Here is a 26,915-nt window from a genome sequence, read left to right as displayed (position 1 = left end):
GAGGAAAATAAAATGAAATATCTTTAAAAAAAATGAGAGAGGTGCGGGGTGGTGGAGCTTCTCCAGTGCAGTTTTCAGGAGGTGGGTGATGGTGGTGGTGGAGCTTCTCCGATGTGGTTTTTCGAGAGAGGTAGGTGATGGTGGGTGGTAGTGGTGGTAGTGATGGATGGTGTAAAATCATCGTGGGAATGGCGGTTTTTCTGAAGGTGGGTGGTGGTGAGATGATTGGTGGTGTTGGTGAGATGTGGTGAAATGAGTGGTGGAGAGTATAAATCACCATTTTCTTTAGGTAGGAAACATTCCTCCACCTCCTTTTTGGAGGAATATTTCTTATTTAAGGACACGTTTGAAAGAGAGAGAAACTCTCATAGGAAAAAAAATAACCCAAACCAGTGTTGTCAGTATCGGACCTGAATCGGCCGATACGTATCGTCAGAAAATAGATACAATACTGACTTGAATCAGTTATTTTTAATAAATATAAAAAAAACTTAAAATAGATTTTAATTTTATTTTAATAGCTTTAACACGTGTCACGTTCTGACATGTAATCTTTTTAATTATTTTTGGCTGATTCAGAACGATTCACTTGAGAATCGGCATCGGCCGATTCACCATTCACCTGAATCGCTGGCCAAACGATACAGGTCCGATTCCGATACTGACAACACTGATCCAAACACACAAAATTCAAGGAAATTTTATTTTTCCACCGAACGCTGAATCTATGATATATATATATATATATATATATATATATATATATATATATATATATATATATATATATATATATATATATATAAATTTTCAAAACTTGCCTCGGGGCCGAGAAACCCTGACCATGCAGCTGGGTTTTATCTACTACAGGCTCTCTCCGGCGTACGGGCCCTTTCTTCTCCTTCCATAACCGTTTCCCAGTCGCCGGAATCTGCGGTCGTTTCCCTCTAACCAGAGGCCTCACTTCACCGACTCCTCGTCTCGACTTCTGCGTGAAATGGCTTGCCAGGAAGCAGCGGGGAGCTGCTCCGACGCGGCTCCTACAGGTTTGACACTCGTTTCCCGCGTTTCCGTGCGGTTGAGCTCCATCTTCATCACCCGATCGTCGTCGTCGTGTTGTCCGGTCGATCACTGAATCATCCTCGTTTCTTCTCTCTTTTCTCTCTGCCCTCCGATGGTGTTTGACGTCGAATGCTCCCATTCGCGTCGCAAATCGAAAGTCGATTCCATAGAATCGAGAGTTGTTCCCTGTGAAATCGCTTAAAATAGGGGTGTATGCAGTTTACCTCTCTCATATCCATCATTCGAGCAGATTCCAAGGGTTCCGGACACCGGCGTTTCCTTCGATTGAGCCTGCCGCTATCGTCTCCGCCTTCCTTTTTATGTATTTGTAAAACGTAGAATCCTTAGTCGATGAGAATTTGCAGAAGGAGCGAAATTAGGTATCATTGAAAATGGCCTCTTCCTCCCCCAACTCATTTTATCTGGAAAATTGATGCTGCAAATCGGCATAGGTTTCTTGGTCCCATCGAATTCGCATTCGGTTTTAGAAAACAAACATGTATTCGCTAATTCTTTCTTCTTAACTATATCCAATCGGAAATTTCTTCTTCTTTTTTAAATTTTCTTTCAGAATGTCTTGATTTCCTCCTAAAGGAGCTTCTTTAATGACAGCATTTACCTTTTCGTTATTTTCCTTCTGCTCTTGTTCTTCGTTTGATTTCTGGATTTGAAATATTTTTATTTTTTAATATGCACAAGTTTAGGGCATCAAATACAATCACTAACTAGAGTAATCAGGCTCTTCATATTCTAAGAGTATTGGAATTTTGAACTATATATTATTGTATCATATATCCTTTACATACAATAGAAATACTTTATGTATATAGGGTAGATATTGGCTACTAATGAAGGTACGGAACTAATGAGTAGAAATCACTTTTTTCTTCAAAATTTCCAATTTTTTATAGATCAAATGTTACCGATGTGATCTACATGGTTCGTTTAGTAAGAAACTTGTTTTGAATCATGTGATTATGACAAGTAATTAGGTTTTTAAAGGGGTCCAAAAATCAATGGCCCACAATGTGCCAAAATTTCATAACTCAAAAGATCCTTTGGTGCATCAGAAAAGCACGACCCAAGGCTTGACCCTTAGCAAACAAACCATGCTGAACACATCTATGTGGTTAGATTGAGTTTATACAACTTGCACATATGATTTCTAGCTCATTAGTTTTGTACCTTCATTAGTAGCCAATATTAACCCCTATATATATATATATATATATATATATATATATATATATATATATATATATATATATATATATATATATATATATATATATATATATATATATATACACACACACACACGAAAGTGGGTATCATTGGACCCTTTTTGGTCAGACGAAATTCGGATGCATGTGCAATGTCGCACATCCTTTTTCTGGTTTTTAAGACTTTTAGTGGCGATTTTGAACCGCCGGTAAAGGCCTGATTTCTGCCCAGGCCTTTGGCGGCAGTCATGACTGCTGCTAAAAGTTGCGTTTTGCACACAAAAATTTGTGCCGCCCGATCAGCAGTGCAAAATGGACCGTTGTATGATGCTTCTATGGTGGTATTGTACCACCATAACTTACTGTGGCACACACTGGATTTACATAGATATAAGCTATAAACACAAAATTTAACCTTTGGATGATGTTTAGCATGTCCTATTTACTATTTTCATGCGTTAAAGTTGACTCAAATAGGATGTTTTATACCATTTATAAACCACCCATATTTTCATGAATTGTGAGCCATTGATTTTTCACCATTTAAAAAATGAATCTGATGGTGTATTAAAAAAACGATAAAACCTTCTAACATATTAAATAAACCATGCTAAACTCATCTGTACGATTAGATTTACCATTTGGTTGCTAGATCCATACAAACAAGAGTGTGTACCACCATAAGGTATCATAGTATAGAACCACCATATATCTATCTATCTATGTATATATGGATGTCTCTGGTGCAGATGTGCATTGAAACTCATAGGTGCACGTTATTTTGACTCAGTCTGACCCTTCATATGTTTTCAGCATAGTCAATTTGTCAGAGGACTCTTGGATCATGATTTTTCGACAAAAAAAACTCTTTTTAAGTTGTGAAAAAATGATGCATTTATGGCTGTTGATTTTTGAATCACCAGAAAAAACTGTACGCAACCAGATTCCGGCTATTCAAAAGTCGACCCCCCACCAAACAGACCATGTAGATTATATTTATAGAGTTGAGATCAAAGGAGTGGCTAAGTGCCATGGCTATGTGACATTAGCCAATCACATGACAGCATTGCATGGGGCCCACAGCTACATAGTGCAGGCCCCACATGAAATGATGTCATGTGATTGGCTGTGTCAAATAGCCCTGGCACTTAGCTGCTCTCTGGACCCCTGCTCATATTTATAAGGTTAGATTCACTTAAAATAACACGATCAATAAGGTATTGCTTGTTTCAACTCATTGATACCGATGCATATCCACACCAGAGACTTATATATATATATATATATATATATATATATATATATATATATATATATATATATATATATATATATATATATATATATATATATATATATATATATATATATATATATATAGTTTACTTATTATTTATGTACATCATATTTATATTTCAAAGCCTCATAGGTTCTTCAAAATTATGTATCTCTGCTTTGGATGATTGTGCTCTTCAACAGTTTGATCTTTCATTGCCAATCACCTGGCATTTGATTGAGACGTGTTTGAACACACACATATGTATGTACATATGTTAAGATGGTGATTGGTGAGTTTTATATGATGTCACTAGTAGGATTATTTTGCTTATTGGATGAAATGGAAACAAATTAGAAGAATGTTGCACAATATATGAGTGTCTCTTTCATTGAGAAAGCATTTTTGCATGACTACAAAGACTTCCTCTAATATGTGGTATTGAGTGTTGTAAAGCTAGGTAGCAACAAGAAGAGAAAAGGCATGTAGTTGAGATGCATGTGTTTCTAAGATTTCGATTTCATATGTGTGGTTCAGCCTGCACAGGAAAGTAGAGAGAGAGAGAGAGAGAGAGAGAGAGAGAGAGAGAGAGATGCACAATCGGCTAGGGCGGCACACCTTTGCTCGACCTCCAAACCCTAACATTTATAAAACAAAACAAGTATACAACAAGCCTTGTAATATCAGAGATATTACAAGGATGCCATTAATGAAGATGAATATAGCATGTGTTTCATTTAATATGCCATGCGTATGGATCTGGATCCAGATCCATACGCATGGTATATTTTAACACCCTCCCTCAAGTTGTACGTGATTTTGGAGCATGTACAACTTGCTCTTCAATAACCAAAATTGGCGTCCTGTTAACCCCTTGGTAAACAGGTTTGCCACTTGATCTTATGTTCGAACATGACGTAGTTCTATCTCCTTCATCTCGACTTTCTGCCGTATGAAATGTTGATCAATCTCAATGTGCTTAGTTCTGCTATGCTGGATAGGATTACATGCAATGTTTATTGTGCTTTGATTGTCACATAGAAGAAATGATCGAATAATTGTCTCCCCAAGATCACTCAATAAGTGTCTAATCCATGTGGCTTCTGCCGTGCCTGCAACCATCGATCTGTATTCAGCCTCTGTACTGGATCGTGCCACTGCTTTTTGTTTTTTGCTGCTCCAGGACACTAAATTGTGTCCAATATATATACAATATCCAGAGACAGATCGTCTCTCATCTGGATCCCCTGCCCAATCTGCGTCTGTATAAGTGATGAGTTCATGTCTTCTATGCAGATTATCGTTCTTGCGATAAACAAGTCCGTCTCCTATAGTTCCTTTTAAATAGCGTAGAATGCGCTTCACAGCTTTCATATGACCCTCCGTTGGAGCATGCATAAACTGGGATACCTGATTGACAGCATAAACTATATCAGGTCTGGTAAAGGTCAACTACTGTAACATCCCCACGAGACTTCTATACGTTGTAGGGTTGACACAAAGATGACCATCTTCAGAGCTCAGCCTTTGATGTAATACACTAGGAGTACTGACTGGTTTGCAATTCGTCATCCCGGTTCTTTCCAGAAGGTCAAGAGTGTATTTTTGTTGCATGAGTGTCAATGTGTCTTGTTGTCTGTCAACTTCCACACCAAGAAAGTACCTCAACTCCCCTAAATCTTTCATCTTGAAAGTTTTCATTAAAAACTGCTTCACGTCTTGCACATGATTATCTGAACTCCCAGTGATCACAATGTCATCAACATATATAAGAAGAAGTATAACAATGTCTGCCTTTTGGCAAATAAAGAGTGAGTGATCCAGAGGGCATCTTCTAAAACCATAACTCTGAATTTGCATAGAGAAACTTTCAAACCAGGAACGGGAGGCCTGTTTCAACCCATACAGAGATTTTCTTAGTTTGCACACCCAGGCAGTAGGATCCTTCTCGGCATAACCAGGAGGTTGCTCCATATACACTTTTTCCTTTAAAGTTCCATGCAAAAATGCATTTTTAACATCCATCTGGCTAAGGCTCCAACCTCGGTCGACTGCTAGGGATATGATGACACGAATAGTACCCATTTTGACTACCGGACTAAAAGTTTCATCGTAGTCTTCACCATATTGTTGTGTGAATCCTTTAGCAACAAGTTGTGCCTTATATCTGTCAATGCTTCCTTCAGGCTTATACTTTGTTTTATAAACTTATTTTGAGCCAACTACATTCTTTCCTTCTGGCCGAGGGACTATTTTCAAGTCTGGCATTCATGAAGAGCTTCCATTTCTTCATTCATAGCTTCAGTCCAATGACGGGATTGAAGAGCTTGATTAAAACAAGTGGGTTCATCCTGTTTTGTGAGTTGAGACATAAACAACTGGAAATCAAGGGAGAAGGTCTCATAACTCACCCATAGTTGAATAGGATGCTTAATGCGTGACGGTCTTTGAGCCGGATCATTGGCGATGCTTTCCACATTCCTCGGCTCTGTATTTTTGTCCCGTCTAGTGTATATCTGCCCAGAGAAGCGTTCTACTGGGGGTGGTTCAACTGAAGACTCAACTGGAGATAATTCAACATGCATCTGTGAGTCATTCAACTCCCTACTCAAGCCGAAGGAAGGGCAATTTGTCTGACATGTTTCTCCTGTATTAGCAAAAAGATCTGCGCTCATCCATGGATCATATACTTCTAATTCTCGAGATGGCAACGCTGCATAGTCATTGATCTGAAAATTTCGTTCATCAAAAACAACATTTCTGGAGGTACTAATACGTTTTGTAGTAGGATCATAACATTGATAACCTTTGTATTCATCTGCATACCCAACAAATCTGCACTTGACAACCTTGTCCTGAAACTTATTTCGCAGAGATGAATCAACATGTACATAACATACACAACCAAAAACACGCAGCTCATCGTAAGAGGGATGTTGCCCGAATAAAGTATAATGGGGAGATTTCCGATCCAAAAGTGCCATAGGAAGACGATTTATGATATGAACAGATGTGTGAAAAACTTCTGTCCAGAGACTAACGGGCACATTGCTATTATGTAACATGTTCATCGCGCTCTCTACAATATGCCTGTGTTTCCTCTCCGCAACCCCATTTTGTTGAGGAGTATGAGGGCAAGAAACTTGTCAACTTATTCCTTTATCCCGAAGAAAGGCAATAAACTCGTTCGATGAATACTCTCCTCCACCATCACATTGTAAATGCACAATATCACAAGCAAACTTTGTTTTGACCATCGAATGGAATTCCTGAAATATTTGAAAAACTTCATGCTTGTGTTTTAAAAAATATATCCAAGTATAACGGGAATAAGAATCAATAAAGATAACATAGTAACGACTGCCAGAAAGAGAAGGAATAGGTGCGGGTCCCCAAACATCAGAACAAATAATCTCAAATGGCTTTGAAGCTCTTTTATTTATAATATGAAAAGGAAGAACATGACTTTTGCAGAGTTCGCATGAAGAACATTTATTATTATTATCAGAAAATGAACATAAACTAGACTATGGAAGGAGACCATCAGATACAAGATTTTCAACGAAACCCCGACTACAATGTCCCAAACGACTATGCCAAGTATCTGGATTATTACAATGAGATGAATTAAAAACTTTCAATGAAGGGAAAAACAAAGACTCTGAAGGTGAAGACACTGAAGAATGCTTGGACGACTTCAACTAGAGAACTGGGACTGAAGACGAAGACACTGAAGGAATCTCCTTGAAGATGTACATGTTTCCTTGTCGCTCCCCCTTAGCGAACGTCTCCTTCGTTCGTAGATCCTTAACATAAACAGAAGAGGGAGTAAATTCGACAGAAGAATTCATATCGTCAACAAGTTTAGCTACAGAAACAATGTTCTTTTTAATATTAGGAGCAAAAAGGACATTGGACAAGTGAAGTGAGGACTTTGACATAGGGATATGTGCACTGCCAGTATGACTAATGGAGTGATAAGTTTCATCTTCCGTAACTATACTACCTTTTTCAAAATAAGGCAATAAGTGAGATAACTTACTCGCATTACCCGTAACATGTGTGGCGGCACCTGAATCAACATACCATTCGCCTTGTTCATTTTGCTTGATCGTCATCTGTGATAATGCTGATAACAAAAGTTGTTGCACATCTGTGGATGGCCCTTTTGTGTCCACAGTAGTAGCTGATTTATTCTCAATTTTGTTTATTTTTCCTCTATTCTGTAGATTGAACCAACAATCAGCTTTCACATGTCCTTTTTTGTTACATAAGAAACAAGTGGGCACTCTCCTCTGATTCCCTGTATTAAAAACCCATGAAATATTAGGTGTAGGCAAGATACCACGTCCTCCCTGCCCAAAACGTCCGCGGCCTCTGCCTCCTTGATGCCCTCCATTCCCTCGTCCAAAACCTACAGAAGTGTCCATGGCCAAAACTGAATGAGGACGAGCTGATTCATTTCCTTCTGCCCTTTGTTTCATAATCATCTCATGCTGGAGAAGTTTCGCTTGAAGGTCGTCAAAAGTGGGCAACTACGGAAGACATGATAAAGTCGTGGTAAGCATGTCAAAATCAGGACCCAATCCATTGAGAAGTTGTTGAACTTTCTCTTTATCTGCAATAGCACTTCCAATAACCGCCAATTGATCAGTAATACTCTTCAAGCGGCCTATGTATTCCATGACTGTCATGGAGCCTTTCTTCAAACTTTGAAATTCATTTTTTAAGTACATAACTCGGGCTTCTGATATCTGAGAATATGTCTGAGACAACTTACTCCACAGATCCGCCGCAGTGCAATCATCTGAAAGAGTAACCAACACTTCTTGAGAGAGTGTTGACGTAATATAAGCAACCAAAGACTGATCCCGCTTCCTCCAAGCTGTATACTCTGGATTCTTAATAGAAATGGTAATTGTGTCACCCTTCTCATCCTTGGTTTCCTGCAAAATAAGGCGTGGTGGTATAGGAACTAAACCATCCAGATGTTCATCGAGATCCTGACTCCGTATAAAAGGAAGGATTTGCCTCTTCCAAGTCAAAAAATTAGAATGAGTAAGTTTTTCTGTAATGAGCTGACTCAAGAAATTTGCAGAGGGACCAGATGACGATGAGTAATCCATATCAATGGGACAATGAATAAGCAAACAAAACGAATGGAAAGAAACAAACAGGTTTGAGATCACTTAATCAATAAGTAATTTTCCTTTTTTTTTTCAGTTCAGAATCGATATTATAAACAGTTACAATTTGCCTGTAGGCGATGCACAGGGGACACTAAAATAACAATAAAGGAAAAATTTTCTGGAATCAAGGAATGAATGAAAATGACAGACGCTAAAGGTTCTGGAAATCAAAGAATGAATAAAAAAAAATATGACAGATCTGTTGGAATACACAGCAGATCTGAATGTGATTCAGATCTGCTATGAACCTGTTGGATACTTAGGAAACACAGGGTCGGTCAAACCTGTTGGATACTTAGGGAACCTTTGGTGAACAAATTAGGAGGAGAAGAGGATGAAAGAAACGAAGGTCTGGAGGCAAATCAACACTCATTGACGAGAAGGAGGAGACAACTTTTCACGCCCCTTCACGCCCAGAAATTTGGCAGCCCTGATACCATCTAAGATTTTGATTTCATATGTGTGGTTCAGCCTGCACAGGAAAGTAGAGAGGGAGAGAGAGAGAGAGAGATGCACAATCGGCTAGGGCGGCACACCTTTGCTCGACCTCCAAACCCTAACATTTATAAAACAAAACAAGTATACAACAAGCCTTGTAATATCAGAGATATTACAAGGATGCCATTAATGAAGATGAATATAGCATGTGTTTCATTTAATATGCCATGCGTATGGATCTGGATCCAGATCCATACGCATGGTATATTTTAACAGTGTTAAGGTGGACATATGGAAGAGATTGGTAGGATTAGCAAAATGTACACTAGAGAACATTGAGTACTGCTAATTAAAAAAAAGTGTCTTTAAAGATTATTTGATGTGTTGTGCAAACATTTGTGGCACACCAACAAGAAAGGATAATTGGGTACAGATGGGAGTAATTATGGAAAGGAATGAAGAACTTGGAGGGACATTGTAGGTGGTCATGAAGGATTTCAGGGAGACAAGCAGGTTCTGTATAGGAAGGAGTAGAAAATTTATACTCGACAGGCCAACCCCAATCTAATTGGGATAAGACTTGATGAAATATATGTGTGTGTAATTAAATGTTACAATTGGTGAGAGTGACACTATTGTACAAGGAGAGCCCTGAAAAAGGTACAAGGAAACCTTTTACCCGATCCAAATTATGTACAGGAGGATCCGACCCAATCAGGAGGATCCGACCCGATCTGGATTATATATAGTACAGTGTAATTGTAACATTGTAACCTTTTCTTTTAATCGGGTCTGGATACACCAGACCCGGATCCACTCCCTTGTAATGTAAAATAAATACAAAGTTTTAGGTCACGATTTCTATTCAGAAATCATGACTGTCGCAGGCCCCCTTTCTCACATTCTTTTCTTCGTCTCTCTCTCTCTTCCCAATACAGGTGCAAGTGGAATTCTAACATTGGAAGAGACAAATCATTCATTTTATAAGGAGCCAAGGTCTCTTAGGTCACCTGGATGGAACCACTTCAGTCCCACCAGAATTTGTTCTGAGGGAAGAGAAAGATGATCAAGGGGCGAGTTCGATCGTGTATGTCAAAAATATAGAATTTCTCAATTGGGAAAGGAAAGATCAATCAGGTGTTGCGTACATCACCTCAACCTTGTCTCAAGTGGTACTTGTTGCCATTCTCGACAATTGTATAACACTACAACTCTGGGAACGACTAGTTCAGGCGTATTCGCAGGTTTCTCAAGCAAGGATGGTTTTTTTAAAAAGGGAATTTCAGTTGTTAAGAAAAGACTCCATGACTATCATGGAATATTTGAACAAGATAAAGATCATCATAGATCAACTTGCAGTTATAGGATGTGCCGTAAGTGACAATGACATGGTGCAACAAACTCTGAGTGGATTGGGATCTGACTACAATATGATAGTCACTTCACTATTGTGCCTTCCTGTTCTTCCTACCTTTGATGAGCTACGAGCCAAATTGATCCAGTATGAAATGACTCTGAAGGGATTCTCTGAAGAAAGTCACACTCATCCAAATTTTCAAGAAGTTTTTGCCACAGGCGTGACTTATGGTAGAGGACGGGGACGAGGAGGACAAGCGCGAAGTGGATACAGAGGGCGTGGTCTACTTCCCACTCCAAACATGTTAGCTTATACGCAGGGACCAAGATCCATCCCTACTTGCTTTGTAACAAAAAGGGGCATATCAAGGCGAACTGTTGGCACAATCCAGAGAATAACGGAAAGGGTCCACAAACAGAAACTAAAAGAAGATTCACAAATACCAGAGACAGTGGAGAGATTAAAGATCCGTTGATATCTGCCTTGTCAGAGTTGAAATTGAAGCAGAGTGATGAAGGCACTTGGTTTGTTGACTCAGGGGCAGCGACTCATATGACAGGCGATGCAGGTAAAATTTCTAACCCTATTCCTTATTTTGGAAAAGGTAAGATTGTCACTGGAGATGGATCCCACCATCCTGTTTCTCATGTTGGAAAAACTGTCATTCCCATGTCACATTCCACTCTTACTCTTTCTGATGTTCTGCATGCTCCTGACATCAAGAAAAATATTGTCTCTGTTTCTAAACTTATTGATGATAATAATGCCTCAATTGAATTCACTCCCTTCTCTGTGCAGGTCAAGGACCTACACACGGGGGAAACATTCACTAAAGGAAAGAGACGAGGCAATATGTATGTCTTTGAAGAAGCTCCATGTCATACTGTCTACCCGGTTCATCTGAATTCAAAGTCTTCACTAGAGTCATGTTCATCCTCTTCTGCTAATGTTTTTAGAATTTCTGAATGTAATAAGTCATTCTTGTGGCATAGTCGATTAGGACATTGTGGGAGTCATTTCATTGAAAAACTTGTTTCTAATAATCTCATTTCAAAAGAAAGTCTCAATTGGGATGAGAGCAGTCATAAGTGTTCCAGTTGTCTTTCATGCAAGAGTCATGTATTGCATTTTCATTCCATTAATAAGAGAGCTTCAAAACCTTTTGAGATAATTTGTTCTGATGTATGGGAACCCGCTCCAATTGTCTCTGGATTCGGGAGCAGATATTATCTAATTTTTGTTGATAACTATTCTCGATACACTTGGATATATTTCATGAAAAATAAGTCAGAAGTCTTCTCTCTGTTTCAAAATTTTCTTTCTTTAGTCAAAAATCAATTTTTCGAGTCCATTCATTTTTTCCAATGTGATGGAGGTGGGGAGTTCTCATCCCGTGATTTTATTTCTTTTCTTCGAAATAACGGAATAGGAAGAAGGGTATCCTGCCCTCACACCCCTCAACAGAATGGGATTGCTAAACGAAAACATAGGCATATTGTTGAAAGTGTCATGAGTATGCTTCATGACAGTAATCTTCCCATCAACCTATGGACAAAGGCTTTTCATTCTGTCGTGCATGTGATAAATAGACTGCCTATGATTATTCTGGAAAATAAGCCCCCTTATCACTGTCTTTTTGGAGTTCATCCCAGTTATCAGGATCTGCGTGTTTTTTGGTGTGTTTGCTACGTGCATATTGATCAATCCTTGAGAAACAAGTTCCAGGACAAGGCCCAGAAGTGCAGATTTGTGGGATATGCAGATGACTACAAAGGATGTAGGTGTTATGATCCCACCAACAAACACATCAAAACCTCAAGAAATGTTATTTTTGATTAACAAAATTTTGATCATGGAGCCGACACAACGAATATGCCAACTGAAGTTTACTATCTTTGGCTGAGCTCAGAACTTTTTGCTGGTTCCAATGAAGATTGTTCCTCAGACTGCGTACAGCAAGAAAAAGAGATGTTTGAGAACACTGGGATGTCGGAATCACAGAATGAAGTGGAAGTACCGGGCAGACACAAAGGCATCGTCTATTCTAGGCAGAGATCGACAACATCAAGCCACTCAGACCATGTCTCAGTCGTCAATCCTACTCTTGAGGTCAGAAAATCAAATCGCATACGACATCCTATTGGCAGGTGGGTTAGCTATAACAACTTGTGAAAACACGTGAGAGAGAGAGAGAGGGAGAGAGAGAGAACCTTTCTTAAGAAGTCGGCAGCCTGTTTCTCTTCAGTTGCTGCACTCGTGCCTTTATTAGTATATGTTTACAATTATAATTTACAGGGACAAAATTGCCCCTTATAAGTAACACAAGTTACAATATAATACAGCTGAAGTAAAACTCGTGGATGGATATGGATCCGATATCGGATCCATATCCAATCCATATTTCACATTCTAATACCCTCCCTCAAGTTGTGCATGGGGTTGAACCATGTGCAACTTGTTCTTCATATACCAGAAGCGATGACTTGTGAGACCTTTTGTAAACATATCAGCAACTTGATCTTCTGAAGGCACATAAACTGGTTCAATCTCTTTGTCGGCTATCTTTTGTCTGATGAAATGTTGATCGATTTCAATATGTTTAGTCCGACTGTGATGAACAGGATTGAATGCAATTTGTATAGCACTTCTATTATCACACATAAGTGTCGAATTTGAGATATCCTCTCCCATCTCTGTAAGAAGATGCCTAATCCAGGTCACTTCTGCTGTGGTAGCTGCCATAGATCTATACTCTGCCTCTGTGCTAGATCTTGCCACAGCCTTCTGTTTTCTGCTACTCCATGAGACAAGATTTCTCCCAATGAAAACACAGTATCCTGAAACAGACCTTCTCTCATCTGGATCCCCTGCCCAGTCTGCATCTGTATAAGCAAGTATGTCACGTTTTGGGGATTTCCATGAAGACTGAGTGTATGCGAGTTCATCACCCACCGTTCCTTTGAGATAGCGAAGGATGCGTTTGACAGCATCCATGTGACCAGTCTTTGGTTCATGCATGAATTGAGATACTTGATTGACAGAATACACAATGTCTGGTCTAGTGAAGGTAAGGTATTGTAACATACCTACTAAACTCCGATACTTGACTGCATCAGGATATAACTCACCATCACAAATACTGAGCCTTTGGTTAACAACACTGGGTGTGGGTAGAGGTTTACAATCTGTCATTCCTGCTTTAGCCAGAAGATCAAGAGTGTATTTATGTTGAGTTAATGACATTTTATCACCTTGTCTATCTACCTCTACTCCAAGAAAATATCTCAGCTCCCCAAGGTCTTTCATTTTGAACCGCATACTCAATAGAACTTTAATTCGCTGAATGTGGTCTGGAGCATTACCAGTGATAACAATATCATCAACATATGAGTAAGAAAACCACAGTGGTACCGTTCCTATATATGAACAGAGAATGATCAAGTTGGGAGCGAAAGAAACCATGTTTATGGATTTCTAAGGAAAAACTTTCAAACCATGACCTAGAACCTTGCTTCAATCCATACAAAGCTCTGGTTAACTTGCATACATATTCTTTTGGGCTTCCCTCTGCATAACCTTGAGGCTGCTCCATATAGACTTCTTCCTTTAAGTCCCCATGAAGGAATGCATTCTTAACATCAAGCTGACTGAGGATCCACCCATGTTCAATTGCCAGGCCAAGTATAATGCGAATAGTTCTCATTCTCACCACTGGGCTGAATGTCTCATCATAATCCTGACCATATTCTTGAGTGAAACCCTTGGCCACAAGACGCGCCTTGTACCGTTCAATGCTACCATCCGGTTTATATTTAATTTTATAAACCCATTTGGAACCAACATTTTTATCTGGAGGACGACCAACTATCTCCCATGTTCGACATTCATGGAGTGCCTCGATCTCCTCATTCATCGCTTCAATCCATTTGTTGGATTGGATAGCTTGATGAAAACCAAGTGGTTCATCGTGTTTTTCAATCTGGGATAGAAAGATCTGAAAGTCCATAGAAAAGTTGTCATAACTAACCCATTTTTCAATAGGATGCTTTATCCTGCCTGATCTTCTTGGTGCTTCTCTGTCATTAGACAACGCAATGTGTTCTTCAGTAGGTACATTCGTTTGCTCTCTAGATCTCCTGGTATACACATTTCTTTTGTATCTTCGACACTCTGCTTGTGATGCATCATCTGAAACTGTCTCACCATGTATGCTTTCAGTAGGCAGAATAGTATGCTCGGCAGCATGTGAAATAAGTTCAGCACTAAGCCATGGATCATACCAATTAGCAACTGAGCCAGTAGGTTCACGATTGGCTTCTGTTTCTTTTCCCAGAAAATTATTTTCATCAAAAACAACATTTCTGGAAATTCTGATCTTCTTATTGGCAGGATCATAGCATCTGTAACCCTTATGTTCATCTGCATAACCTACAAATTGGCATATAGAGGCTTTGTCTTGGAATTTAGTTCTCATGGATTTGTCAATATGAACATAACATGTGCATCCAAAAACTCGCAACTCATTATAATTGGGATGTGCACCAAAGAGAACATAATAGGGAGATTGATTTTCAAGAATAGGCATGGGAAGGCGGTTTATCACATGAGTGGCAGTGTGAAAGGCTTCAGACCAAAGACTAATGGGTAAGTTACTCCCATGCATCATACTCATTGCACTTTCCACAATATGTCTGTGTTTACGTTCAGCGATTCCATTTTGTTGTGGTGTGTACGGGCAAGAAACTCTACGATGCATCCCATTATCTTGGAGAAAATCTAAAAATTCTTTAGAGGAATACTCACCACCCCCATCACATTGGAGAATTTGGATATTTTGAGAGAATTGATTTTTAACATAGGCATGAAAGTGACGGAAAATGGAAAAAACCTCTGATTTGTATTTCATAAAGAATATCCAGGTAAAACGAGAGAAGCTGTCAATAAAGGATACATAATATTTACTTCCAGAAGAGGAAGGATTAGGAGCTGGGCCCCAAACATCTGAACATATTATCTCAAAAGGTATAGAAGCTCTTTTATTTATTTGATGAAAGGGAAGTACATGACTTTTGCAGACATGACAACTGGGACATATTTTATTTCTCAATAAAGATGAAACAGACTCCGAAAGAAGACCATTGGACACTAACTTTTCAATAAAGACTTGACTACAATGACCAAGACGAGAATGCCAGAGATCTGACTTATTACATTTGGATGTACTTAAGACACTTTTGAGGATGAGATCAGACTGGGGCTTCAGGACACTGGAGGCTGGATCTTCATTAAAGACATACATGTCTCCACGTCGCTCTCCTTTAGCGAACATCTCCTTCGTTTGAAGATCCTTGACAAAGACAGAAGTAGGAGTAAATTCCACAGAAGAATTGGTAGAATCAACAAGCTTGGAAACAGATACAATATTTTTCTTTATATTTGGTGCATGAACAACATCAGATAAAGGAATGGATGACTTGGACAAAGGAATGACGACAGTGCCTATGTTCGAAATAGGGTGGTGAGTCCCATCTCCGGTTACAATATTAGATTTTCCAAAATAGGGAGTCATAGTAGAGAACTTACCTGCATTACCAGTGACATGGGTTGCTGCCCCAGAGTCAACATACCATATTCCATCATCATTTTGCTTCAGATTCAAGTTGGCCATAGCAGATAGAAGGAGATCCTTAGCATCCTCACTGACTCGGAACGTACCTGCAGTTCCTGATGCACCAACATTTCTAGTGTTTTGCATTCTATTCCGATTTTGTGGGTTGAACCAGCAGTTGGCCTTGATATGACCTCGTTTGTTGCACTGATAGCATGTGGGAACATTCTTTGAAAAACTGGCATTAGAATTTGGTGTAGGTAGTATCCCACGTCCACCCTGAATTGGATTTCCCTTGCCTCTGCCACGCCCTCCCCGTGTACGATCAGCAAACATCCCTGTGACAAGAATCTCATGCGTAGATGATTGCCCTGCTGAAGCATCAGATATGCTTTTCAAAGACATCTCATATTGGAAGAGTTTAGCACGTAATTCCTCAAAACTGGGCAACGAAGGCAAGCATAATAAAGAAGTGACAAGAACATGATACTCTGATCCCAGGGCATTCAGAGTTTGTTGCACCTTTTCTTTATCGGACACTGGATATCCAACAAGGGCTAATTGATCTGTGATGCTTTTGACTTGATTTAAAAATTCAATAATGGTCATTGCTCCCTTCTTTAAAAGCTGAAATTCACGCTTGAGAAATAGTACCTTAGCCTCCGATATCTGAGAGTAGGTTTGAGCTAAACTTTCCTACAATACTTTAGATGTGCAATCATCAGGGATAGAAACCAAAACTTCTTGCGACAGTGTGGAAGTGATATATGCGACGAGAGCCTGATCACGTTTCATCCAAGCAGTAAATATAGGATTGCGGGTGGTGCTTGACATTGCTCCATCTCCTTTTTCTTCAGTGGTGACAAATTCCGGAGGTATTTGAGTGGAGCCATCCAAGTGGCCTGAAAGATCTTGACTGCGAATAAAAGGGGTAATCTGCCTTTTCCAAGTCAGATAGTTATTTGTATTCAGTTTTTCCGAAACCAGTTGCCCCAGGAAGTTGGAGGAAAGACTAGAACTGCCTGAAGAATCCATTTGTAGGCTTATGACAGAGATGTGGCTGAAAACAAAGAATGGAGTGACGCAGCTTATGACGGAAATAGGTAACGAATTCAGCCTTCTTGTGTAAATTGTGAATGAATGAAGAAGAAGAAGTAACCAGCTGTGAATGAATGAAGAAGAAGTAGGGACCTGCAGTGGCTGTGTGAATTAAGAAAAAGAAGTGCAGATGCTGTGTGTGAATTTTAAAAAAAAGAGAGAGATTACAGCAGTTGTTGTGTGTGGATTAAGGGGAATAAAAACAACTACAGCAGTTGCTGTGTGAAATAACAGGATTAAGTAGAACAATAAGAAAAGTGGGTGAAACCAAATCACGGTAAAACCACGAGGAATAAGAAAAATGAATTAGGAATAAGAAAAAAAAATGAATTACGGTGAAATCACGACAAATAAGAAGAACTCAGCCTCTTTGTGAGTGAAGGGAACAAACAAATCAAGAAGTGGATGCCTACAGAAAGGAATAATAAAAAAAAATATGGGAACCTGATTTACGTTGTTGAGGAAGGCAGATTTACGAGTTCTGAAAACTCGACTTTTGTTGATTTACGTGAACTGGTTCACGTTGCTGAGGAAGGCAGATTCACGAGTTCTGAAAACTCAGCTTTTGCTGCAGCAGTCTTGGCTAGTGCACGTGAACAGATTTGGTAGTTCACGTCGCTGAGGAAGAAGATCCTTTTTCACCCAGGTATACAGCGTGCTCTGATACCATGTGAAAACACGTGAGAGAGAGAGAGAGAGAGAACCTTTCTTAAGAAGTCGGCAGCCTGTTTCTCTTCAGTTGCTGCACTCGTGCCTTTATTAGTATAGGGTTACAATTATAATTTACAGGGACAAAATTGCCCCTTATAAGTAACACAAGTTACAATATAATACAGCTGAAGTAAAACTCGTGGATGGATATGGATCCGATATCGGATCCATGTCCAATCCATATTTCACATTCTAATACTTCTCTCTGAATCTTCAACTGTTTTTAACTGCCATCAATAAGGAAGATGAGCCCATTATGTACTATCAGGCAACTACTTCTACCAAATGGGTAGAAGCCGTGAATGATGAAATGCAAGCCTTGTATGAATGTGGAACCTGGAAAGTTGTTCCTAGACCACCAGACAAAAATGTTGTCGGATGTAAATGTGTCTATAAAATAAAGTACAAGCCAGATGGAACCATTGAACGATATAAGGCAAGGCTTATGGCAAAATGATTCACTCAAGAAGCAGGGCAAGACTATAATGAGACCTTTAGTCTGGTTGTAAGAATGTGAACGATTGAAATTATCATTTCTCTGGTTGTTGAACATGGATGGAAGCTGAGTCAACTTGATGTGAAAAATGCATTCTTGCATGGGGATTTGAAGGAGGAAGTATACATAGAACAACCCCCTGGATATCAAGAACAAAATTGTAAATCCCATGTGTGCAGGTTAAAAAGAGCTATCTACGGTCTGAAGCAATCATCTCGCTCCTGGTTTGATAGCTTCTTGTTGGAGATTCAGAAACATGGATTTTCACGTTCCATGATAGACCACTCATTATTTATTTTTAGAAGTCAGCCTGTGACCACTCTATTATTAATCTACGTCGATGATATTATCATCACGAGAAACTTTGCGGGCCACATTCAAGAAGTCAAAGACTTACTAGGTCAGAGGTTCAAAATGAAAGACCTTGGAGTTATGCGTTATTTTCTTGGCGTAGAAGTCGATAACCAGGCTCATGACTTGACACTCACTCAGCACAAGTACACCGTAGATGTTCTCAGCAAGGCAGGCATGAAAGACTGCAAACCTCTAGGAACTCCGAGTGTGCTTTATCAAAAACTTAGTGCTTATGATGGAGATCTGTGTGATGACCCCACTAGGTATCGAAGCATAATAGGAATGTTGCAGTACCTCACTTTTACTATACTTGATATTGTTTATTCAGTCAATCAAGTGTCTCAATTCATGCATGCGCCACGTACTGGACATATGGAAGCGGTCAAGAGGATCCTTAGATATCTGGAAGAGACTATTGGGGATGGATTGACATATTCACCACAGTCATATGGCAAAGATGAGCACGAACTTACTGTGTATTGTGATGCAGATTGGGCAGGAGATCTTGACGAACGAAGGTCTACATCAGGATATTGTGTCTTCATTGGAAGAAATTTAGTTTCTTGGAGTTGCAGAAAACAAAAAGATATCGCTAGATCAAGCACTGAGGCTGAATACAGATCCATGGCTTCTGTTGCTGCCGAAGTCACATGGGTCAAGCATCTACTAACAGAAGTAGGAGAAAAGATATCCCACACTTCCTTGCTATGTGACAATCAAAGTGCTATCAGCATGTCATTCAATCCAGTACATCACAGTCGTGCTAAACACATTGAGATCGACCAACACTTTGTGAGACAGAAGGTTGAAGAAAAGGAGATTGAGCCTGAGTTCGTCAGTACTGAAAGACAAGTTGCAGACATATTTACCAAAAGGTTAACAAAGGATCGTTTTTGGATGCTTAAAAGCAAGTTGTTCATGGTCCAAAACCATGATCAACTTGAGGGGGGTGAAAAAGGTACAAGAAAACCTTTTACCCGATCCAAATTATGTACAGGAGGATCCAATCCGATCTGGATTATGTACAGTACAATGTAATTGTAACATTGTAACCTTTTCTTTTAATCGGGTCTGGATACACCAGACTCGGATCCACTCCCTTGTAATGTAAAATAAATACAAGGTTTTAGGTCAAGAAATGATGTTTTGTAAATATCAATATATATAAACAAAACATAAGGCAGCCAATCATGAAACAAATATTTTTCATGATATATCCTTTTCATTGCAAATATTTTTCAAAAAAGGAAAGAGATACATCTTTGAAAAACTAGGATGCCCAAGTCTCTTATCCCAAGTATCAATACTTTTGTCTTGTACATAATTACAAAATGACCTGGTTGGAAAGGACAAAAAATCCATAAAGTAAAGATAGCCTCTCCTATGGCCTTGCCCAATCAGTTTTCCTGACTGGAGATCCTGTACGGTGCAATCTTTAGATGAGAAAAAAATTTTGCAACTATGATCGAAAATTTGAAAAACAGAAAAAAAAAATTAAATTTAACTATGGAACAACTCTTATTTTTGGAACAAGAAATTTGTGTGTCCCAACACTTTATTTTTAAGGAAGTTCTATTGGTCATTGAAACTTAAGATGAAGTAAAAATAGTGTGAACTTTGGAAAGAGCATTCTTATGAGGTGTCATATGAAAGAAGCACCCAAGTCAAGAATCCATATACCTGGAGGATGTGAAGAAGATGCAATGGTGGCACCCGTCGTAGGAGATGATTTGAGAAGTTGTTGAAGTGCCTTTGATATTTAGTTAAGTGTCTTTAATATCTTCTCCATTTTTGCTTGATTCTTCTTTTTGGGGTGTAATTTCACCAACGGAAGCAATTTTGCCTTTAAGCTTTGAACATATAGATCTAATGTGTCCCGGTTTATTACAATAGTGGCAAATAGCACCCTTCTTATATCGACTATTATAGTTGGATCCATTATTATAGTTATTTTGTTTTACAAACTAAGGAGGCTTATAGGTCCTAACATTGGAACCCAACCTAGTAATGGCCAAAACATCATCATTCTTATTTGTTATGCCAAGGCGAGTTTTCTCTTGACATACCTCGGCAAGAGCATCTTCAAGAGTTATAGCCTTAATTTTATAAAGAAGAGAAGACCTCACTTGTTCAAATTTCAGTCTTAGACCATGAAGAAATTAAAAAAAGTGTTCTTTCTCAGTTTGCTCTCTTTTAGTCTCAACATCTTCGGAAGCCACCTATTTTTTGACTCAAGAAGTGTTAATTCATTCCAAAGAGCAGACAAAATGCTAAAATAATTCCGAACGTGCATGTCTCCTTGTTTAGTGGATCTAATCTTGTCTTGACAAAAAGTGTCTAGCAAGATCTTTTTGGGTATACATATCCTTAAGAAAGAACCAAGCTTCATTGGCCTTTTTAAATTTAGCGATGCTGGCACATATTTGTATGTCAACATTGTTTATGAACCATGCCAAAATTTTAGCACGATTGTTTTTCCAATCATCTACCTTTGTTTGGTGTTCATTGATGACTTTATCACGATCACCTCCGTCAAGAGCTTTGGCAACACCTTCTTCGACCTTAGTGAGCTTTAATGATGATTCAAGAGAAGTACCCATCACAAGGCCCCAAAGTTTCTTTCCTCTAAGATGATTTTCCATTGCAGAGACCCACGTCAAGTAATTGGATCCATTGAGTTTGAAGGAAATTTTCACTCTTGATTTATGTTCCATGACGAGTAAAGAGGATGAGAAGACAACACACTTTAGTCACGATCTTCAATCCCACAACTAAGGCTTCCAAGATCAAAAGAACCCAATGGCTATGATACCATGTAATGAAATAAGAGATAAGAGATATCCATAATCACACAATGATAATGCCACTAATGGGCAAGATCCACAAAGTCACAAGGCCACTAATGAGCAACAAAACCTAAAGATGCAAAGTGTTCAAACACAATAGCACAAGAGAGCATAAATAATAGTGATATTATTGAAGAGATGCTCTAAGAAAGGAATACATTGAGAGGGGAAAAGTCCCATATTTATACACAAAGGGGGAGCTCAACTTAGTTTTTAAATAAAAATATTAGAAAAGTTATCAACAAAAGGAATCATATTTAAATGCATAATCATAAAAAATTCACAAGGATAAACCACCTGATTAGTGTCCTTCAATTTGAAATTGTGTTAAGATTATCACTTGTAACTGGTAGGGGTCTGCCTAACCCCAGCTTGCTAATAAAAAAAAAATTATTGAGCTTTTTCTTGGATGATGATACTAAAAATATCACTTTTTTTAACTTGTTTATTAATGCATTTGTTATAACATTGCCCATGTATTTAGTTTAGTTGCTCTTCCATCGAGAATGCAATGTAAGCATTGGTTTCGATAGTAATATCTCCAACATACCCAAATTGGATGTCACTCCACTAGCTGTAGGGGATGTAAGAAAGATATTTTAGCTGTTTGTGTGCATTTACATGTGCACACACAGTGCCATAAATGAGTTCCATGAGTTTGTACCTTTTTCCTTTTTTTTCTCTTTTCCCAGTTCATGGACAAAGCCGTCAGATGTTTTTCTATATAGCTGTTTAGTAAGAAAGATATTTTGGATCATGTGATTGTCATGTACAGATAAGCATAAAAAAAAACCATGGCCCACGATGATCCAAAATCTCACAATTTAAATCAGTGCTTTATGTTGAAACAGTTCAATCCAAAGTACATTTCCTTGTAAAAAAAAGACCATGCTGAAGACATATGGGATCAGATTTAGCAAATGAAGCTCACACCTTTGTTCCTGCTAGATAATATGATATTAACAACATGACCAATGTATGTAATTAATGAAATCCACTTCTTGGAGGAATCCTCTTAAATTTGAAGCTCCTGCCCTCAATCCTGCACACGCTCTACCGGTAAATGTAATGTAGCATATTGCATGTTCTACCCATTTTTAAATGATTAGGTGTAAGAAATGATTGCCCATTCAAATCATTGGTCATGTTGTCTGGTCATCAGTGTTGTCTCTCCAAACTCATGAAATAATGAAACATGGAAGTTTTCAGAGTATCAAAATGTAATTGGATGGTCTAGTGTTTCATCTGACTTCAATAGAGTTTGGCTATAATGGTGTTATGGCATTTTAAGACAGGTATATTTTTATGTCAAATCAAAGTGAGAACAAACTTGAAATTCTAGCTTTAGATGGTATGATGTTTCTTTAACTGCCTCCAGTTTTTCTGGCCTCCTTGAGTTAGTGAAGCATTTTCCCAAAGAGAATGGTAAATCAGGTCATAGTTGGCAAACTCACTGAGTCGGATCGCATCGCCCACCAACTGGGCTGCTGATCCAGACCAGTCCTGGTTTGACCAGGTTCGGCTGGGAATCGGCTGACTCGGTGAGTCAACTGATTCAGGACTGAATCGGATGATTCAGGACTTAAACACATTTCAATGTTTCGGTACCGATTTGTCAAGTCGTCTTGGATTTTGAACCAGTTTGTTTCGATACGAATCGTTCAACACTGAAATTCTCATTCTCTCGCCTCTTCTCATTCTCTCTCTCTCCCCTTCTTCAACTTGAAGTCTCGAAACCCCTAGGGCGACGGCCAAAGACCACCGACGACCATCAGGCCAAAGGCAACCACCGTCCGCCAGCAGCCAGGTCTTCTCTCTCTCTCTCTCTCTCTCTCTCTCTCTCTCTATATATATATATATATATATATATATATATATATATATATATATATATATATTCAACTCTCGCCCGTCTTGTATCGATGAAGAAGAAGAAGGAGGCCACCCAAGGTAACGCCTTGCCCCACTCTCTCTCTCTCTCTCTCTCTCTCTCTCTCTCTCTCTCCTTCTTCTTCTTCTTCTTATTCTCTCTCTATCTCTCTCCCCCTTTCTCTGCCTCTTCTTCTTCTTCTTCTTGTCTCTCTTTCTCTCTCCCCCTTTGCCTCTTCTTCTTCTTCTTCTTCTCTCTCTCTCTCTCTCTCGTTCTTCCTCTTCTTCTTTTCCTCCTGTCTCCCTTCTTCTTTTCTTTCTCTGTCTCTCGTCTTATTCTTCCTCTTCTTCTTTTCCAGTTTTCCTCCCATTTCCCCTCTTCTTCTTTTTCCTCTTCTTCTTTTCCTCCTATCTCCACTCTTCTTCTTCTTCTTCTTCTTCTTCTTCTTCTTCTTCTTCTTCTTCTTCTTCTTCTTCCTCGGTCTCCCTTCTTAGAAAGGTAGTGATTACTAGTTTACTTGTTGATTTTTTACTTGTTTTATTTTTACATGTGTAGCTTAATTATTAATATTTGTTTCACAATTTTTATTATTGTTCTTATGTATGTGGCTATGTGCAGTTATAAAGTTTATTTATTTTTTATGCAGACATTTTGTGGTTTTTGTTATTTGATGCTTTGATTTAGTGAATTTGCTGCTTGGAGTTTGATTATTTGCATTCACATTATAGAAAACAGTGTCATATTCAATATTTAAAGTATTATTTTATAAAAAAACACAAAAAAATTTAGGTGCTAACCCATCCGAGTTACTGAGTTGACCCGCAAGTCAAAGGTCGGGCGATCCGAGCCCGAGTGACGGGTTTGCCAACTATGAATCATGTTTATACCTTTTTCTTTTCTAATTTCTTCACCATGAAGTTTTCTAGTCATCAAGTGCTGTAAAGAATGGTTGTCCCACCTCATTGTACACCTAGCTGAAGATACACTGGTCTTTTTGCTTTCCTTTTTTTTTCACCACTGCTAATGTTTTTTATTTAAATAGCTGTTGTAAAGAATGGTAGTAGCACCTCATTGTAGAGGATTCACTTAGTATTCATGTTTTTTCTGTAGCTTTGACTTCAAAGGGCTAATCAAGAAGAAGATAGTCTTGATGGTGTTATTCTCTGAATTAACGTACCTCATTATTTGTGGGTTATCTAAACTCTTTCTTCTTGGGCAATGTTTTAATCCTGCAATATCTAATTTCAGTTGAACTTCATTTATCCTACTGCAAAACCATAATCTCTGCAAGAATTTAAGATTATAGTTATCTGATTGCTCATTATGGCTTCAATATAACTCTGAAATTATTCTGTTTTTGTGCTTTCTAAAATGTAGCAAATGTTTCATGTTTTCTTTTCAAAATTTCTTTTGATGAATGGAATCTATGATTGTTATTTTCAAATTCTACCCAGTGAATGACACAGTTTTATCTAGAACCCCGTTCTAGGCAATGTAGCTAATAACTGTTTGATGCCATAGGCAGCAACCACTGATTTGGGGTTAATATTTAACCTTCTGCAATCAAAAGACACTCAAATTTAGCAGGGCATGAGACATTGTCATCATTGATTCTCTTGCTTTTTGAATCATCTTTTGGTGGTAGTGGCTCAAGAATGGCACGGGTGGCCAAATAATGTTGGCTGTGCCGCTCGTGATTGTGGATGCATGTCTGCCATGGGCACTGTGGTCCATCTGCTCATAAACACATCAATAACAGGCAGTGGGGGGGGGGAATTTATGGCCAGGCACACTCCTTAGCACTACTTGGCTGCCTGCGTCATGCTGTGGCACCTATACCCCTTGCATTGTCTTATTTTAATGGAAATGCTCTATATGAAGATAAAGTTGAATACTTTTATTCCATATGAAAATCGAATATCTTTTACTCCCCTTTCTGCTGGGAACTGGATCAAATATACTGTTGCCACAATGAACGTTTGATACTGTTTCTTTTGTCAGCCTCAATATTTGTTGAATGGATCTGCAGATGCAGTTCTACTCGCAATGTACCGCTCATCCTCTTCTCGTACATGGGTGGGCCTTTGTACAAGCGTGGTGATGGCAATGACACTTCAGAAATGCACGATGTCAAGTTGTCAGCCACCTTATCTTACAGAATAACGTGGGCTGCATTGCACATTCACATTTCTATGTTGAACCCACTCGGCTTGGACCCTGTTTATTCTTGGATCCCCACCTCTTTACTTGGCAAAAGCAGCCTTTATGAGAAGCATGTCTCCTAATAATCTAATGGTAGAGCTGTTGAGCATTAGTGTATTGTACCATATTGCTGAAAAGAACCACCAATCATTAAGGAAAAGGGGCATGTTATCTCACATCACACTAGCAATCTTACTAAACTCCAGCCAGGAAAATGGAGAAGGGAAGGAAAAAGGTGATTGATGGAACAAGGGTTCACTGCTTGAAAGAAGTTGGTTCAAAATTTCAAAGCCTGGACAATATTTTGAAGTAGAGGTGTTACCATAGGGGCCAAAAAAGTAATGGAACCCTATATTACAGTAATTTGGGTAGAGAAACCCTTCATCTACGGTGCTGGCAGCTCTGCTTTTCAAGTGAAACACTTGGAACGGTAATTAGTGCCTATGGGGGCTCCACACCACACATCTGGTTAGGGGCCGGCTCTATTTGTCACGAGATGAAAGGGTGAGATTAAAGGGTGTCTCGAGTGAGAAACCCAAGGGCATGTCTTGTGCGTAAGCTGTAAGTCAGAGCACAAGGAAAGTTTTTCCGGTGAGGAATCAAACCTTGACCGCCTGTCTAGCAGTTTAGGCCCCACCCCATTATACCAAACCCCCTTTGGGGCTGGTTCTAGCTTTTGATGAATGGCTTTCTACAAGCAAAGCATAAAATTTAAACTCCCTTCCCTCACCCCACCCCGCCCCACCTCTCTCTCTCTCTCTCTCTCTCTCTCTCTCTCTCTCTCTCTCTCTCTCTCTCTCTCTCTCTCTCTCTCTGCCCACCCCACCCCACCCCACCCCACCCCACCTTGGTGGAAACAGTCACGTGGTATGTGACCATGATTGTCTAGAAACTTTGAGTTGGATCTTTCATGGAGTTTTTCTTGTTCAACAATCTCTTGTGAACTAATCATGTCGCTTAGCGTCATTGTGTTGGCTTATTCACCCTCAAAAAATCTGCTTCGTCGTGATGCTGGCCTTCCTTACCCATGTACAACACTGTTTGATTATCACCATCTTTATTCTTTTTGTGTTTTTCTAAAGAAACTAGAATCAACTAAATTAACAATGAATAGATCTTGGTACATACAGTTGCTTTCCTAGAACTTTCTAGCTTATTTTCTTCTGAATGTCTGTTTCACATGGG

The 26,915-nt window shown here is 39.0% G+C and overlaps 1 long non-coding RNA gene across 3 annotated transcripts; it reads left to right on the top strand.

The window, feature by feature from the left end:
- The first annotated feature begins 836 nt into the window (after window positions 1-836).
- Window positions 837-25,945, top strand: LOC149846762 (uncharacterized). 3 transcript variants are annotated; one of them, XR_016430556.1, is made up of 3 exons: window positions 837-1,046; window positions 24,639-24,715; window positions 25,558-25,945. It is a non-coding gene; the product is annotated as an uncharacterized LOC149846762 (long non-coding RNA). The 3 variants fall into 3 exon arrangements; XR_016430557.1 differs by lacking the exon at window positions 24,639-24,715; XR_016430555.1 differs by having other exon boundaries at window positions 24,639-25,945.
- The last annotated feature ends 970 nt before the right edge of the window (window positions 25,946-26,915 follow it).

Source organism: Nuphar pumila, chromosome 2 (assembly GCF_984573655.1).
Source record: "Nuphar pumila chromosome 2, dmNupPumi1.hap1.1, whole genome shotgun sequence".
NCBI classification, from domain to species: Eukaryota; Viridiplantae; Streptophyta; class Magnoliopsida; order Nymphaeales; family Nymphaeaceae; genus Nuphar; species Nuphar pumila.
Note: the sequence above shows the minus strand (reverse complement) of the source record. Positions and strands in the feature narration are given on the sequence as shown.